The 19,301-nt window shown below is 34.8% G+C and overlaps 1 protein-coding gene and 1 long non-coding RNA gene across 2 annotated transcripts in view; one reads left to right on the top strand and one right to left on the bottom strand.

Annotated features, from left to right (window-relative positions):
• The window catches only part of kek3 (leucine-rich repeat, immunoglobulin-like domain-containing kekkon 3 protein), a 600,794-nt gene that overhangs the window by 233,952 nt on the left and 347,541 nt on the right, over positions 1-19,301 (top strand). Inside the window, 1 exon segment of the mRNA XM_074182347.1 lies at positions 14,702-14,760. The gene's annotated coding sequence lies outside the window, so the exon portion shown is untranslated.
• Positions 3,652-19,301, bottom strand: part of LOC141485512 (uncharacterized) — a 26,744-nt gene continuing 11,094 nt past the window's right edge. Inside the window, exon 2 of the long non-coding RNA XR_012467256.1 lies at positions 3,652-4,473. This is a non-coding gene — a long non-coding RNA (uncharacterized lncRNA). The remainder of the gene's footprint in view (positions 4,474-19,301) is intronic.

The raw sequence follows: 19,301 nt of genomic DNA, 5'->3' as shown, positions 1-19,301 counted from the left end.
GATTATGAATATCACATATAGTATTGGGGATTATTCGTATTTTTCATAATAGTTTGACAGTGAAAAGTAATAATTTATCACTGTGAAATAGACTAGACATCAATGCAAATATATATTATTACTGTTAGTGTAATAATATAGTTTTCTATTTGTTATAACAATTTGAAAGTTTTCAATTTTGTTAAACCATTCAAAAATTCACTTGAAAACGGTTAAAGAAACCATAACCAGTCGTAACAAATGAAAAACTTTCTAGATATTAGACAAAAGTTATTTTCTTCATAGTATTCCAATATGAATTTCTACAAAATGAATAGGTCAGTCACTAATCCAACAAAAAAGAAAATCCCTCAACTCCTCAATGACCACTGTTGCCAATCATAATTAATTTCATTTGAACTTTTGTTTATAATTTACATTGTTTACACTACTTTTAGTGATGATAATTCGTGCAATAGTAATTATTGGAGATTTCTGTAATCCAAGATACAGTAACCTCAATAAAACGTGTCTGTGGTGACAAATTTCAGTGAGAATAAATTTGAAAATACCATGTTGATAAGGATTTTTGTTTTGACTGATTATCGTTTATTGATTTTTGGGACAGGAAGTCAAAACCGCAAGTTTAATTTCAATACTGCTTTGTCACTTCGGGTGTGTTTTTTATGAACATCTACAAAGATTATTCTCACCGACACTATAAGGAATTATTCAGTATATCTTTATTAATCGTAAAGACGACAATAAGTACTGCAAAAATTATTCTAAGTGAAATATTATAAGAGAACAAATTTGTCACTTAGGTGCTGCTTCAACCAAAAAGTTCCACATTGTTAGTATATGATGCGTTAATTCAAATACGAGTATTTGATTTTGAATTTTTTCCAATACTGAAAGTATTGATTATTACATATTGTTGCGTACAAACATAGAAGATAATGTTTGTCCAAGTAGGAGAGTCAAATCTGACTTGAAGATTCAGTTTTGTGAAATATTCGTTTTTCATTTGGGAATTGTTCATGAACAATCACAGTATTCAAGCAATCAATTCCTATCACGTTACAAATTGAAGTTTTTTTTTCTGTTTTTCTGGTTTATGATCTACAATAATCTGAGAAATGAACAGAGCTATATCTGTGAAAATTCTGTTGAAGTGTTGAAGTTGAAGTTCACCATAAAAAATTACTGCGCAATATAAAGACTGAATAGTCCAATTAGTCAGTAGTGTATGGCACTCCATTGATTACTCAATACAAATCGACGAAACAATGAAAAAAATGAAATTCCTATACTTGGCTTCCATCTAAAAAATACCCTTTTCCAGTCTCAAAGCCCAATAAATTCACCTGGGCAGAACGCCTCACCCAGAACCAGATATATTTTCTTTGACGAACGACAAAGCAATGGATGTCCAGATGTCATATTCGAAATTCTTGTACAGGATGTTTTCCGAGAATTCAATTCAGGTTTATATCTCAACCTCTTGTCTCAGCAATGGAAATCAAGTACGATTCTTTTCCACAGAGCTGCTTGGAATTCACTTGTCACCTGCTGGATGCCTTCTTTTCCAAGGACAAAACACAAGCACCACGGGAATATCCCCAAGGCCCTCCAAAAGCGGTGCCTGTGCGAAAGTAGCGAGTCACATTGGATTCGAATCTCTGGGATTGAACGTTCTCAAGAAGTTAATCCCACATAAATGCAGTTCTCCAACTGAGAGAGTTCGCGAACAGTGAAGTTCGTGGTGTACTGACCAATGCCAGCCACAGTCCGTCGCGTATTTCTGATATGGGGAATCAAATGTGCGAAGTCACTTGAACACTTCCCGTGAAAGTATCTATAGCAGAGAGACAAATCCCCAACGTTTCTTCGATGTTTCCGACTATCAATGTTGCAAGTGATGTTCGCGTCTTCAATCAGGCGGATAGCTCTTTTCTGGATGAAATCCAGCAGCTTCAGGGTATGCTTACGAGCGGAGCTCTATATATAAGAACAATACTCCAAAGAAGATCTGGTCTGAGTTCTATAAAGTATGAAAAGTTGGTTGGTGTGTACAGGTTTCTGGTTCTAAGCTTTTGAAAAGTAGCCTTCTCAGTTCCATTCGACACGGGAATGTCCTGGTGAGTTCTGAAACATTTCGAGTAAGCATCTAGACGACATGGCTTTCAAAGATAGTGTGGAGATTTGTTAACTCTCCATGTCTCGGTCTATAACCCAGATGGATACAAACCAAGCCATAATAAAATTCACATCAGAATGGAAAGTTCATAATTAATTGAGGTTCCTTAATAGAAGACTGAAACTGATTGAAAAGACTCTTCAGTGCTTTATATTACGCAGTAATTTCACAGCGGAACTTTTCAATTTGCCCTTCATTAAACTTCAGCAGATTTCCTATTTGATAAGATTTGTTTATTTTTCAGATTATGGGAAGTTATAAACTAGAAAACATTCAAAAATATCGACCCTCTCACGAGAAATGACTTCCAAAGTATAAATGACATTAGATTTTCAAAATCGTTAATTATATCTATAAAAAATTCAGTATTAGAGGTTTATATCGAGTATTTCACAAAAAACTATATTTAATTTTTGATATCTTATCCCGGATGTCGTAAATATTAGGTTGTTTGAAAAGTTCTGTCCGTTTTGATAAGTCTATTTCAAACTGCGATATTTCACTCAATACCATCTATTCAATTTGATTGGAATCAAATCATTTGAATCAGATGGTAGTCGGTTGGTGATGACCAGCTCACAGTAAAAATGGTAATTATTTGGTAGGTTTTTGCCTTCGAGAAGTGCCCTAAACGTCCCCTGTTGTCGAAGAAAATCCACTCCTCATCACCAGAACCAGAAAACTGTATACACCTCAGCAACTTTTGCTCAGATCAGACCTTCTTCTGAGTTTGTTTTCATTTATGGAGAACTGAAGCTGCCAGATTCCATCCAGAAAAAATCCATCCGCCTGATTGGAGCCACGAACATCACTCTCAACCTGATAGTCTGAAACATCAAAGAAAGTTTGGAAATTAATCTCTCTCTTGTAGATTCTTTCACGGAAAGTGTTCGAGTGATTCGGAACATTTGATTCCACCGAAAGCGGTACATAATCCAAATACGCGTCGAACTGTGGCTGATCATCGTTTTGAGTTTCAACTAAGTTTACCTTGAACTTCACTGTTTGAGAACTCTTTTATTTGGAGAAGTGCTCCCGAATGGAATAAACTTCCTCAGAACTTTTTTCTACAGCAATTCAAGTCCAATGTGACTCACTACTTTCGCATAGGCATCGCTCTTAGATCGCCTTAAGGAATTTCGTGTAGTGATTGTGTATTGTCCAAAAAAAAAATCTAAAACTTATCAAAAACCTCATGGCAGCTGACGCTTAGTTCTTTGGCTATCTCAAGAACCGTTTGTGATGGGTTAGTCTCCACCAAGGTCCTAAAATCCTCATCCCGGATTACTGGGGATGAGGTCGACCACTTCGGTACTCATCTCCAAGGTGAAATCTCCGGAACAAAATTTCGCAAACCAACGTCGAACAATGCGTTAATTAACACTATTATTACCGAATGCCTGATATTTTTTAGGGCTGTTTTGGCAGCGTAAAGGTTCGATTTGAAGTCGTTGAGAAAAATTAGCTGAAAATTGTTCACCGACATAATATTTATTTATTTATTTTACCCTAACAGGCCTGACGGCCTCATTACAAGGATGACTTATAAGAAATATACATGAATATACAATCACTTGAAATGATATGTTATATAAAACAATGTAATATGGGGACCTGACAACAAGCAGTACTTATTACAACTCACAACAAGAAAAATGAAATGCGAAATAACAGAAAAATTTATTGCTAAACTGATCAACATGTCTACGGACTGAAGATCTTAATTTTGTGATAGACATATTCCAATCAATATCTTGCAATTTATATTGTTATTAATAATTTTATTTCAATATCACAAAAAGGATTTGAAGCTTTATATCTTCTATTAATTATATGCGAGCGCTTTCGACAGCTGGTAGTACTGTCATCTTCTAGGCACTCCTCAAACTGAACTTGTCATCCTGTCGTCTGCCTCTTTATACGGTCAGAGCGTCTCAACTCAGGTATTTCAGGTACTCTAGGTGAATTTGCCTGTATTTGTACTGCATCAGGTACTCTTCTTTGTGTTAGATCTTCTCTAGGAATGTGTATGGTTTTGTTTAATATAATGAATGTGAGGTCTTGTTGTGTTTTGATTTGTACTTGTTCCTCGATAAGTGATTTATGACTGTTAAATTTACGGATGTTCAAGTTTTCCCAAATATCCATGCGGTTTCCCTTGTTGACTTGTTTTATGAGTTTTATGTTCTCTGGTGGGGGGAAATTATGTTTGTTTTGTATGGCGTGTGTTGCGAGGTTTGATTTATATACTATTGGATTTATGTATGCCTTTATGTATGCCCAATATTGAAATACTGAAAATAAAGGAAAATCAGTTGCATCATTCAAAACAATAATTTTATGTATAAAAATTATTGCAAAGATTTTTCGCCTAGAGCTAAGGAGGGTATATCAAATTGAGTTCTCAATTGTGATGTTCTAATGCTATTATAATCGGGTTAACTACAATATTTCTGATAATATAGGTACCTTAGAAATTTGTTCTGTTTTTTTTTCCAGTTCCTGTGAAGTTGTTTGATATTCTCCATTTCAAATTACAGAACCGTATTCGAGTTTGGATCTCACTATCGTGAAATAGAGTACTTTTATGAAATCTATGTTACCAAAAAGAGTAGTCTATCTTAAAATAAATCCCAAAGCTCGATTTGTGGTATTTCTTATATGTTCAATAAGTTTATAAATGATAATTTGCAATCATAGGTTATTCCTAAGTCTTTGCATTCATGAACCTTTTTTAGCGATTCGTTGTTCATGCGGTAGTCAAAAGAAATGGGATCCTTTTGGCGGGTAATTGTCATAACTTGGCATTTTTTCAGGTTAAAATCTAACTCACATCAAACACTGCGAACCAATGATCTATTCAAATCTTTTTGTAGGGCCGAGCAATCTCTGACTGATCTCACTTGTTTGAAAATTTTCACATCATCGGCAAAAAGTAGACATTTTGAGTGCTCGATATAATCTGGCAAGTCTTTGATGAATAGTAAAAAGAACAAGGGCCCCAAATTTGAACCTTGAGGTACCCCTGAAGAAGCATGGAATTTGCCTAAGGTATTTCCATCATGCCTAACCACGAAATATCGATCCTGAAGATAGTTCTGAGGTGGATACAGGCAATAAATTGAAATAAAAACAATTTACAGCATTAATGTAAAGATAAAAAAATTCTCTGTCGATCAATATATACCACAACACAGTAGAATAGATATTTATTGTGATATGGAGCTATAGAAACTCTCATGACATTCAATGGGACAATATTTTTGAAACAACACATATACTATACAAAATATTCTCTTATATTCATTATGAAATAATATTAACATTTCAGTGAAGTTTTAGCTTTGAAACTGTAGCCCTGAAACTCAAACAACGGCAAAGCGTGAACGAATAGCTATCCAACTTTCAGAAACCGTTTAAATAATAAATAAACTCTTTCGCAGCTCAAGAGACTATATTCAAATCCCAGTTTCCGACAAAAGCGCCCTGATGTAAATAAACCACGATCGATTTTCTATATTTAACCAGGTTGTAACCACTGAAAGCTGAAAAGATTTGCTGAGCTGAATACGCGGATGTTGGGTTTAGTCAAATGATGAATTTTCTCTTGACGAGAGTAAAACCTGTATCTGATTGAGTGATACTGAGAAAAAATTAATATATTTTGGTGAGTGATGACCAAGAAAGATGAACCATAGTTTATTCAAGGATTTAATTTTGTTGAGAAAGCCTTCAGCACAATTGATACGATGGAAACTAATAGCTTCTTGTCTGTGCTGATAGTAGGGGAGACTGGCGCTGGTTGTGACATTTTTTGATAGTGTGTCCTGATTTTTCCACCATATGATATTTTCATCCGAATATTAGTTTATTTGTATCTTAGAATTATGAATTCTATGAAAATATGTATGGAACATCTAATTCTCCCTCAGGGACTGATTGTTACACAACATCACTCACAGTTCCATTTTCTGATTCGAATTAAAAGTGATGTTTATAATTCCTCCAATAGGAGGAATTCCTCCATGAATCGACGGAATATATAATTCCAGGTTCTTGTAAATATCAAATCCAGAAATGAAATAGTTCAGACACAACAGTCTCGCCATCTAAACAAATATTATTTTAACTAATTGATACAGTTTATTGTGTGATTGTATAGGAAAACACGTGTCGTGGTTTTTGTAAAACCCTTTTTAGTGAAAATCATACAATAAACTGTATTAATTAGTTTCAATATAGATTTTCATCAAGTATCGGCCAGTTCCATTCAATACATTATTATTTATTAATGTATTACTGTATCTTGTATTGTACTGATTTACCATCAATGACTGAGTGTACTTTACTCAATGAATAAGTATCAGGTATTTCATTTCCGGCAAATTCTAGGAATACATCTCAATTTCCCTCAGCATATCTTACATTCTTCACTAACAAGCACTGTACCCATTCTTCCCCAGCTCGACTCTGATCAAACGGTTCACAACATATCAGGCAACCATGATTTTCATCTACACTTTCTTCTTTCTGATATTGTAACATCCGTTGTCGTAGATTGAAACGGGTTACTTTGTTACTTCGTAACTAAATTATGGGCTGCCGGAACTTAGTGGAGAGGGATAGTGGGTAAATATGAGTCCACTTGGAAGATAAGTGTATTGTTTCTTTAAACACGCCAAGCTTATGGTGATTACAGGCTTATGGCCCAGAAGTATACTTGTGGGTTCACAGATATAAATGTAAGCAACTTATGATCAAACTTAAGGTGTGGTAAATACTTGGTTTATTCTAGAATTCGCAATTTGTGCCGCAATGTTGATTCGAGGTCGTGCGGGAGAGTGTAATACATAACAGGAAAGACCTTACATGCATGGGATATGGGAGAATAGTCTCCAGCAGCATGATCCAACTCCTGTACGTAGTCCACTCAGGCAATGATCTTTTCCATGCAGATAACTTGCTCGTCGGAAGACCGTAATCAGAGATATAAGGGGTGTAGTGGTCTAGCCTTGCAAGAGATACACCAGGATATAGTTTACAATATCGACTTGAGGTGGTAATAAGAAGACCTTAAATAAGGTTAAGGTTTAGAAGGATATACCCTTTAGGGTATTTTCGGGAAGTGGGTTCTTACCGTAGTTGTTGTGTGGCCTGAAGATTGGAATTTGACAAGAGAACGGGTACTTGATAAAAATCCCCAATACTGTGGGCGAGTTATTCCTTTAGATAACCCAAATATAGTTATTTCCGTATTGAATATTTTGGTTTCTTCAAATCCACAAAGTGATGAGCTCAAAATTTTTCCTCCAGAGAAGATAACCAAACTCAACTCTCATTCCCAGAGAAAAAACCCTTTTCTTTTTTCTTTCCTTTTTTTCCCTATCAACGTTATTCAAAGTCGAATTATTCTGATTGTCTTTAGGCACAAAAAACTGAACTGAATTGTTTTGAATGTTATACAGGGTGGATGCTGTGCATAAATATATGATTTCAATACATTACTTTTCTGTTATCTTATAAATCCGCTCTTGCATTTTGGGAACCGTAACAATATGTGATGGAATTGGTGGATACTTGATGAAAATTCATGATGTATTCAAGTACCACTGTATTGTGAGATACTCACAAATCAGTTTACAAAATCTCAACACCTGTTTCGCTATACAATATCTTCCTCACCTTCAAACAAATCTTCCTCAAGCGTTTTGCGGTTATGTAAACTATCTAGTGGCAATCTAACACTGAAGTTTGAAAAATCTGTTTTTCCATTAATCAGCTGTCGCCCCTATACGAACGACAACTCTCAGACGTTGAGAAACTTGTGCGAGCTAAGTACTAACGAGGTCTTACCTTTTAATGTGTGATTCCTAACACGATTGCAGGATCATCCTAGCTTCAACCAGATACATTGTCTCGAGAAAAATATCTGGTCGAATTTAAGTGTTATTTAAATTCCTTTTTTCTGTTTTTAACTGTTTTCCCTCCTTTACTTACATATCTATGTAAATTTATATTTTCTGGCATAGTTCTCTTTTAATAATTCCCAGACATCTACATCTGGGGAAGGGTGTGTTTAAAAACATTGTTTTTCCAAGCCATTTCAAAGACTTCAGTGTCGAAATGAGAAAAATGGTTTTCCAATAATTGAAGCACAGGATTTGCTGGAAATAGTTTTACATTTTTTCAAAGGACAAACTCGTAGCACTTCAGAAATAGTTTTGTAAGGGTACATCCACGTTCAAATTTCTGAAAATACGATCTAATCCGAACATATGAAATTGAAAACAACCAGAAGTTATAATTCTTTTGTGTTTTGTTGATTAGAGTGATTAGAGAATACCAGTACTTTAAGATATATTCTCAATAGTTCAAATCATTATTCATGATATAAAATGGCAAATCAGAACTTTCTTTTTCTGATTAATTCGGCAGTTACTTGATGAAGATCCATAGTAATTTCGACTCACGATTTGATCTCCACAAAGTTTGCGGAGATGAAAGGCGCTCTAAGATCGGTGCCTGTGCGAAATTTGCGGTTCACATTCCACATGAAAGCAGATTTTTAAATGAACGAGTTATTGAACAGTGAAGTTCAAAGTGTACTGAGTTGAACCTAAAAATAATGAGCAGCCACAGTCCGTCGAGTATTTTTGATATGTTCTGCTCTTGGTGGAATCAAATATGCCAAGTCACTTGAACACCTCCCGTGGAAATATCTATAAAAGAGAGAAAAATCTCCAACCTTTTTTCGATATTCCAAACTATCAAGGTTGCAAGTCATGTTCGTGTCTTCAATCAGGCGGATGACTCTCTTCTGGATGGAATTTAGCAGCTTCAGGGTTTGCTTAGGGGCGGAGCTCCACATATGTGAACGATACTCCAAAAAAGATCTAATCTGAGCTTCATAAAGCATCAAAAGTTCCTGAGGTTTGTACAGTTTTCTGGTTCGGAACAGTGCTCCAAGCTTTTGACATGCAGCCTCTGCAATTCCAGCGACATGATTGTGCCAAGACATACTGGTGCCCATTTTAACCTTCAACAAACTCATCGAAGCAGAAAGCGAAATTGTCCATCCAGACATTATCATAACCGGGTCGGAGACACTCATCTATTTGGAGAAAAACCCATGCCTGGGTTTACTTGGCATTGAATTGAACCTGGTTACTTTAACCACAATTCGAAATCACCTCTAGATCCTCATTAAGATATGCAAATTCCTGCTGCCGGTGAAAATGCGCAGGAAAAGTTCTTTCAGGGAGTTGTAGTGCCGTGAATAAAAATAATTCGACATCAGACCATAGCATCGAAGTTTGGATACCAACCCATCATGCCACGATAAAAGACCTCAGGATATGGTAGTTCACGGCTTCCTCAATCATTTTTTATATCACTGATATTAAAGCTACTGGTTTTAGTTATTCAAAATATTTTTCTTGCCCTTTTAGGGAACAGACTGAACGCGAGAAATCGATTTTCCACTGCATTTGGTGCAACAAAAGTCCGTATCTCTGGTGAAGTGAAGAAATTAACTTGTTTAGATCCTTCCAGAGCTAACATTTTTCTAGGTTTCTATATTTTTGTCGTACTTATTTCATTTATATAACATATTCCTGACAACATTATTTTTGTTGGATGACGTGGCCTTGCTTCAGCCTGGAAACTCTAGCGATTCTGGAGAAACAGAGTGGTTACAATTCAGAAATGCTGTTTTGTGACTATGATTGTTGCATAACATTATACTTGATTGTACAAGCGAAAGATAATTTTTGACTAGAAAGCTTACAAATAAATTTTTAAATGATGCAATATTACCGGTGTTTCATCCCAACACCAAACCGTTACTTCAACACCTCGACACGTGTTTCGATCACGAAGTGATAATCTTCAAGAGATCACGTGGTGAAGATGATCACTTGGTGATCGAAACACGTGTCGAGGTTTTGAAATAACGATTTAGAGTTGGGATAAAACTCTAGTGATATTCATTGCTACACCAAACAGTGCATATACGAGTATGAAGTCATATGTAGCTTGTTAGTCTATTTGTCTAGTCCAAACATGATTCTACAATGACCCAATATACGTAGAAACATTCTCCTGAATTTGTTTCAAATACCCACTCCCCATTTTTTCAATCAAAGACTTCAATGTTCTTCTTGTTGATACAAATTTGAGTTCATAAACGTCAGATACAAACTGTAAGTTTCTTTTACCGTTTCTTTTATTTTATTTTTTATGAACCAGACTGCGGTTTTTCTGCCATGGCTGTATGCTCTGCATTCAGGAACACACTGAAATATAATTCCATTCAGTACTTTATAAAATCCATATAAAGCCTCGTTTACATCACATTCATTCGAAACATTGGAAAATAATCACAAACTTTTCAAAATCTGCTTTTTTGAATTTATGTCTTTCTTCCCCACTCAACTGGTTACAAAATTTCTATTTATTTTCATAACTTTACTATATTCAAAGACGATGAATATCCTCATTGACAAATTGTACATAATTCCTAGTTGAGAAACAAGACCCTAGATTATTTTCTGAACGAAAAACTAGGTCAAGAATATTTTCTATTCTTTTTTTATAATATTGAATGATTCAATTGAATTTTTATCCGAAAAGTCGAACAAAATATCCAATTTTTGATTGAAGATATTCGATTCGAAATCTGCATCATTGATAGCAGGTAGAATAAAATCACCAAAAATTGATTTTCAATCCTGTCTATTTGTTGCCGAATAAAGTTAACTGCTATGTCATATATGTCAGGTGTGGAATTTGGAGGTGAGTATAAGGTGAATATTTCATTACCTATTTTAAATTGTACCATGGTATTTCGAATACTGAGCAATATTCAACAGTTTATAATAATTTTTTCTTCGGCGTAGTCAGCTCACCTCCATCAGTTGTTTTATTCGTAACTTATACATTCATGTTGACTCTTATCAAGTTGAACATTTTCATCTCAAATATTTCTCACCCCAGCCTTCATGTTGCAACCATGTTTCAACAGCGATAACAAATTTGTAATGGGAAGAACATTTCTGTTACTAAACTCAAACCCTAACTTGTTGGGTAGTTTGAATCACATCTGGGTTGAATCGTCATTGATAAAAATTCCGAATCCTCTCGAACTAATTTTGGCTTCAAAGATTTTACCACATTTCATGTGAGACTCCAAATCGAAAATCATTTCTCAAAGTTTCATTCGATTTACGCCCATTTTACCAACTATAAATTATCAATTCAAATCAAACAAAGACTATTTGCTTTTTAGCTCTTCGTTAAATAAGGTTAGTACTTCATTGATCATATTTTCATTCAGATCTTCTTCAATACCCACTAGTCACAGACTATTTATTCTCAAACATTGATTCAGTTGGTCCAAATTTTCGTTGATTGACAAGATTTGCTCAATATTATTTTGCATAGCTTTCTCCACGTTGATGAAAAGTTCTTCGATCATATCAAATCCATCTAGTTTTTCATAATTTTCCCCTATAAATCTCGCAGATGTTCAACTAATTATTGCGTGTGATTTCCAGTGAAAAAATTAACCGTCTTAGTGTGGAATAACTATACCAATGCCTTGGACCAACGCACAAACTATCGGCTAATGTTTGCTCTAGTACTGGATAGTGACTCAAGTGTCAAAAATATCACCCTAACTTTCATCTTCAGTAAATACATAGTTTTTCTTTGAAAGACATTGATGATATTTTTTGACTACTAGAATGTATTTTGGCAATTCTCTCATACAAAAAACAATGAAAGTTTGACATATTGATGGAAGTCAAAGTACAAGATGAAAGATCTGGTTGTCATTTGTTATCAATAATTTGAAGTTCTCATAATTTCAGTTGCTGATTAAGTATCTCAAATTATTTTTGCATCCATCATGCAAATCAACACTTAGTAGAGCCGAGAAAAATCTGGTTTGATCTAAAGAAAATTCATGACATGTTGTTTTTTGCCGAAAATTGTATTTTGAAACTCCAGACTATTGTTGATTTGCTTACAAGTATTGTTTTCCTCACTGGTGGAACAGTATTTTTTTGTGAAAGAGATTTTTTCAAAATAGCAGATGTAAATCCCTTAATAGCAGAGATGACCGTATAGTAGATGGACAGCTTTCTTAATTACCTACACCACGTCGCATACAAAGTGCAGAAAGCTTTTTAAAATATTAACAGCTAAAAGCATGCGGTGATGAAAGTCAGATATTTTATTCGGGATGTGATATACTGCACCAGTATTTCATCGGAGTTTTTAGTCAATAAAACTGGATATTTTTCGAATGCAGAATGAATCAGTGAATCGAGTTATCGATGAGAAACTCTGAAGCGTGTATTTCTGAATTATAGTGAACATAAAAATGATAGAGAAACCCTTGACAGAATACGATTATAGTAATAATAATTTTCTTTATTTTCATTTTTTTATATGTCGCAAAATCGTGATTCATGGTTCAAAAACCACAGGATAGATTTTCATCAGTGATGGTTTGTTGAATTTGGTATCACCCGAAATAGCAGGATAATGGTAGGTCGGTAGTCGGTCGGTTCGACGTGGGTGCTAGGTTCACTTTCTCAAACTGACTGCCGTGTTGGTCGGTGGTTCAAGCCCCAGGCTGAATGATCGATTTTCACTTGCTATCGTCTAACCCGTGTTAGGAATCACACGTTAAAAGGTAAGACCTCTTTAATGCTTAGCTCGCATAAGTTTCGACTTCTGAAGGTTGTTGTTCGTAGGGTGCGACGGCTGGTCAACGGAAAAACACATTTAAAACAGACAGATTTTTTAAACTATTGGAAAGTTTGAGAAATTGTGAAAAAAAATCAACATTGTCGTAGAAAAACAATCCCCGGTATACTGAGCCAAATGAAGTTTTGTTCGAAACATTGGATGTCCTTTCAAAATGATTATTCATGATCTAAAAATCGATGTGATGTCATTTCATTGGCCTGAGTTATTTGAAAAAACATACACACACACGTGTGTATTGCTGAATAAAAATATTTGTAAAAAGCATCAGGGGATATCTTTTTTCCTAGATTCCCAGTTACCAGTTTTGAATTTGATTTTGATTGAAAAGTTAGCCCTTCTTTCAAATATGTAATACAAATGTCACGGTGCTTTGAGAACAACTAGAAATTTTGAGTATTTTATGTTTTATCATGTACGAATGTTTCATATATTTCAATAAATTTATACATTTTCGTTCTTCGGAGCGATTCTATTCACCTATCACGAAAAAACCATGATTAAATAACCCATCACGAGAATATAATATAAAACGAAATCGCAAAACCATATTAGCTATCCTATTAGCTATACAAGCACTAAAAAAGTTACAATATTGAAATTACCCTGAAATTTTGTACTACAAAAAAGACACTCAGCCAGTGATTTATTTGGTTTGCCCCATGGTTGTAAGGGGTGGAAAATGCAACCCCTAAAAATTTATTTCAAATGTAACTTTTTGACTTATCATTTGTTCACCATTTAAAAATTCATTTCCGATAGCCTGTTTCATTCTAAACAAAAAATGTATCTTGGGTTTTTTGCCCAAAATGAACCAGTTCGAAGCAAAAAATTATTTTACGAACAACTACAGAGATATATCGTCATAAATGTTTAGAATGAAACAGGCTATCGGAAATGAATTTATAAATGGTAAACAAATAATAAGAAAAAAGTTACATTGGAAATAAATTTTAGAGGTTGCGTTTTCCACCCCTTACAACCATGGGGTAAACCAAATAAATTACTGGCTAAGTGTCTTTTTGGTAGTACAAAACTTCAGGTTAATTTCAATATTGTAACTTTTTTAGTGCTTGTGAAAAAATTGTTATACAAATTTTATGTACCCCCTTCAAGAGGTTGTATCTTAACAAGGGATGCTCCAATGAAGTTTCTTTATATGAAAAATCCTATCTTTTTTTTGATGAGGAATCACCTCCTTAAATGTTTTACACTTATTCAGTTACACCCTGTAGCAGCCCTGTAGCTGCTTAACTATTAGCAGAGCTATCGGCACATTTGAATAATTGAGAAAACAAATCAAAGAATAAACATATTGATGACGTTTGGTGGTTTCTTAGGTTACGACAGTTCGTGCATCAATAATTTTCATCTAATTATAGAAGAAAGTCAGCAATATCACAATTTCTTAGGTGTTCACAATGCCCTGAGTGACAATATCGAACTTTTAACAATAATGCAATTATATTGAGAAATATTGCGATATTGCCAATCAATCTACTGCGGCTGAAGACATTTTATGAAAAAAATACCGTCTTCTTTGTTGCCAGATCTATTGTTTTGGTAGCAGATCTGTTATTTTCACTTCGAAACTTCTGTTCTATTGTGAAAACTATCGTTTTAATTATAAAAACATATTTATTTCACTTTCAACAATTCATACTTGAAATATGTTCTCAAGTATTTTTCATATAGTCAAAAATATCTATGGATTTATTGTGAGTTACCAATTTTCAATTTTAATTTCAGACATGCCGCTGTTGGTAGCCTTCCGAATGTGGAACTGAATTTTGTTCATGGAAAAGAAGGTGAGTGAAAACTGTTTTAATATCCATAATGAATGGATGGTTGGAAACAAATTCGTTTCCACCAAAAGTTCAGTATATTTTCGCAAAATTATATCAATGTGGAACATTTTATTTCTCGTTGTTGCAGAAAGATCCATCCATCATGTACGTTCACATTATGCCAGTCTTTTGTTATGGAAACCGATTACTTTCTGCTGTATCCATTTCTGTTCATATATTTTGAATACAGAATATTCAAAATGGGTGCCTGATTTCAATTCTCCCAAGTAGAGACAAGTACATTATGAGTTTTGTAGTTTTGAATCACTTTTATTGATTTGAACAAAAATAGCGATTCAAGTCAATATCTCTACGCCTTTCAATGTGTGCAGAAACATATCGATGTAGTTACATCAATTTTCAATATTTTTCGCGAAAAAATCAACTTGTTGTAGTTAAAACTATTCAAGAAAGAATATGACATGAACGAAAACCTAAATGAATATGTTGAAAATCAGAACATTTCTCAGTTATTATTCCAGTCATGTCATACGTCTGACAAATCTTGAAGAAATTCGTTTGACTTTACAGAAATCTTAAACATTATCACCTCACTCACTTGAAACTCAATACGTTAATGGCCTATAGAAAGTGGTTTATCATATCTAAAAAGTATTTTCATGACCTACATAAACACAAAAAACTTCTGATAAATCTTGTTCACCGAATGAAAAATTCATTGCGAATAGTGGAATTATTTCAACTGGCTTGTAGGTGAGTTAAACATATAATAATCTATATCAATGTTGGAGTAGTAGCCAAGAATTCATTTCGGTGAAGTATAAATACGAAATGTATGGAAGAAAATACTACAAAATATGTATTTCTGCAGGATATCGGTGATAAATTTGAATGTTTTGTAAAATTTGTTGAACAATCGACTAATAAGCCATAATAATGAAATTGAATCAAGTCAGAATGTTGAATTTTCCAGCTCTTTCGGCTGCGAACTGGTCAATTACGTCTTTTACGGGAATATTAATGCGTCCATGAGCACCATTCAGTCTATTTTCTCCAGTTGAGTGTCTTAAATGAGTTTTCTAACCTTTTGAAGCTGTCGTACAGGAGTTGTGGATGATATTTTCAATAATGAATGCAAGTTGGAAAATATATCAGCATTCTTTTCACTAAGAGCGTCAAATGCACAGCTTGACGTATTACTTTTCCTCCTTTTTTCAATGCGATTCTCTGCACAACCAAAATACCAACGTTGTGTGTATTATCCACTGAAAAACACACCGAAGAAACACAAATGGCCAATGAAATCATCAGGAAATGGGATTGCAGATGCATTAATTAATTATGTCTTGGATACTTCGAATTGGCATTTATTCTGTGTTGTTGTTTGGATGATATGCGTAGAATTTAAAAATTCCTGTTTTTTTTTTCACATGCCACATGAATCAAATAAATATGGTCTGAAGCTGCTAAAATAGATAACATAAACGGAATTTAGTATTTTTATATAATTTAACTGTATGATTGTGGATCATTGCTCATTCGCTTCGGTTTTTCCATCTAGTCTATATGAGCTTTCATTGAATACCAGAAACCTTATTGCGTCTGAAAAAATTCTCGAGGAAATTGCCAGCGGAAGGGGGGTGTAATAAATATACAAACAAAAAAAAAAACGTTCCATTTCAGCGGCGCCATCATTCACTTTTCGGAATGTCTGCTATTTCATCGGCAAGTACAAAAAAAACATCCTGCTTCATTAATTCTTGCGACAGCATTTTTTGAATCATTCCGCCATGTATCAAAAATAGTTCATTTTGGATTGTTGGTCTGAAATATGTCTCAGAATTGAGAATCAACACTCAAACATAACGCATTTATGATTCAACACCAAATAGCGATGTTTTGACTTACCAGGTCTCATCAGTAGTGTTAGGCTGAGCCACAAATCAAATTGAAATAATCGAATTGAAACAAACCAATTGTTTGAGTAATCGGATAACCAACGTATCGGTGAAGAGGACCGGCATTAAATGGAAAATATCTGTATATAGAAAACTCATTCACACGGGACAGTATCTGAACCAGGAATCCAACCACCATCAATAGACCAAAAGAGGAATCATCAAGACTCTACTAAGTCGTGCTTTCGGGCTCTGTAATACAAAGGAAGATCTCGAAAAGGAACTAGGCATCATCAAAAATGACCTTTAACAGAATGGTTACTCCAAAGTGATGGTGGAACAGGCTTTAGCTAGAAGACAGCAAGAGCTCCACAATGAAGAGAAGCCGCCACAACCAGTACTTGAACTGGTTGTGGCGGCTCACGAAAACCATGCCACCAAACGAGGACTGCGATTCCAAGAATTGTATTTACCGGATATCCTGCGAGTGCGGAGAATCATATATCGGTGAAACTAAGAGGCCATTGAAAGTTCTCTTCCCGCTCTCCGCTTCATTGTTTTTAGCGGGGGCTGACCGTGGCGGGAGTCGTTTGTGTTCCGCTTGATCACAGGTTTCCATATGTTACGTATCTCTACGCTAGCTTGGCTAAACACGTTGTTGGGCAACATATATGCGGCTTCTTTGAATTTTCTCCTAGACCAGTGTTCCTCCCTGTGGATGATTTCAGCTTGAGTCCACTTGATGTTATGTTGATGAGTCCAAATATGCTCTGCTATTCCGGATTTGCTAGTTTCTCCTCGCTGTGTGTGTTTCTTGTGCTCATCAATGCGAGCTTTCAATGACCTCTTAGTTTCACCGATATATGATTCTCCGCACTTGTGGCGGCTTCTCTTCCTTGTGGAGCTCTTGCTGTCTTCTAGCTAAAGCCTGTTCTACCATCACTCTGGAGTAACCATTCCGTTGAAGGTCATTTTGATGATGCCTATTTCTTTTTTTCGAGACCTTCCTGTGTATTACAGAGCTCGAAAGCACGGTCTAGTTGAGTCTTGATGATTCCTCTCTTAGTCGATTGATGGTGGTTGGATTTCTGGTTCAGATACTGTCCTGTGTGAGCGGGTTTTCGATATACAGATGTTTCCCATTTAGTGTCGGTCCTCTCCACCAATATGTCTAAGAAAGGCAATTCGTTGTGGATTTCCTTCTCCATTGTGAAAGTGATGGAAGGACTTTTGTTGTTGAGGTGCTTTAGGAAAATGTCTAGTTCTGCATTCCCATGGTTCCATATTATGTAGGTGTCGTCTACGTATCTCAACCAGACTCGGGGCTTCTTCAATGACCAGAGTTTCAAACCACTCCACATATATATATATATATATATATATATATATATATATATATATATATATATATATATATATATATATATATATATATATATATATATTAGCTATAATCGGTGAAAGTGGCGGTCCCATTGGCAGTCCCTATCTTGCGTAAAAAATTCGTCCTTCAGTTGGAAGTAGCAGTTTCGTACACAGCATCCTAGTGATTCCATGATTACTTGTATCGATAAGTTTGTTCTATCAATCAGGTCCCTATCTTTGGATAGCTATCCGAAGAAGGGGTCAGATCTCGGAGGAATAAGTCCAGTTATCACCCGAAGACGATTGTGGATACTAACAATCGAAACGTCGTGACGTAACTTGGTTTGGAATCTTTCAATTTTAATTTTTCATTTTTGTTAATAATATTTTTCAATTTTCAGTTTTCATTTTTTGGTTAATCATTTATTTTTTGGTTATTCATTTATTTTTTCAGGGATTTCAAATCAATTTATATTATATTAGACAATGGTAGTCCGAACTGATGAAATTATTCCAATTATCAAACCCAAAGCTCACGAGTGGAATTTAAAGAAAAACATACATGGTTGAAATCTTATCAAATTATAATAGTTGATCAATCTAATTTCGAAGAAAGTCCAAAATTGTTGTAAACGTTATCTGCCGAAAGAATTGAATTATTTATTCGAAATTTTTATCACTCGTAAGATCCCTCTAGATCTCGATATGATTAGTTCCTGAATGACCTATGGAAATGTCGACTTTGTTTTTCTGGAAGAATATTTGTACTTGAAAACAGAATTTATGATTGAGAAAATACGTGAGCCTTGGAAATGTTTCTCAACTTATTAGAAGTTCAATTATCAAACCTTTGAAAAAGCATTCGAATATAAGTAGAAATATGAATGAAAATAATTCGTATGTAGATCAAGTAATAGCCTTATTTCACGTTCGACTACAGGAAGTCAATTTGAATAAAAGCAAACATAACGTCGTATCTGGGCATAAATAACATCCAAATCGAAATAAACACAAACCGTAAGTCTGTTTATCTATTTATTTCTGCGAATTCCGGCAGGAATGCCGATTTGCGGGTACAAAAAACAAACAGGAACCGATCGAGCATTGGAAATATTTCCACTAAGCTATCGGTAAACTCTTATACGTTTTATCGAAAGTAAATATTCGTACATAAAAGCTAATAGCATTCGCGATGGAGATTTTGTTTGTTCAAATAGGGTAAACACGATTCATTTGGCTCGTTAAGAAACTATTGTATTAGGTTGTTTCAGAAGTTTT

This window comes from Leptinotarsa decemlineata, unplaced genomic scaffold, assembly GCF_025532065.1.
Source record: "Leptinotarsa decemlineata unplaced genomic scaffold, Ldec_3_MD MMD2_tig00026328_RagTag_RagTag, whole genome shotgun sequence".
In the NCBI taxonomy this organism is placed as follows: Eukaryota; Metazoa; Arthropoda; class Insecta; order Coleoptera; family Chrysomelidae; genus Leptinotarsa; species Leptinotarsa decemlineata.
This window is presented reverse-complemented; position numbering and strand designations above follow the sequence as displayed.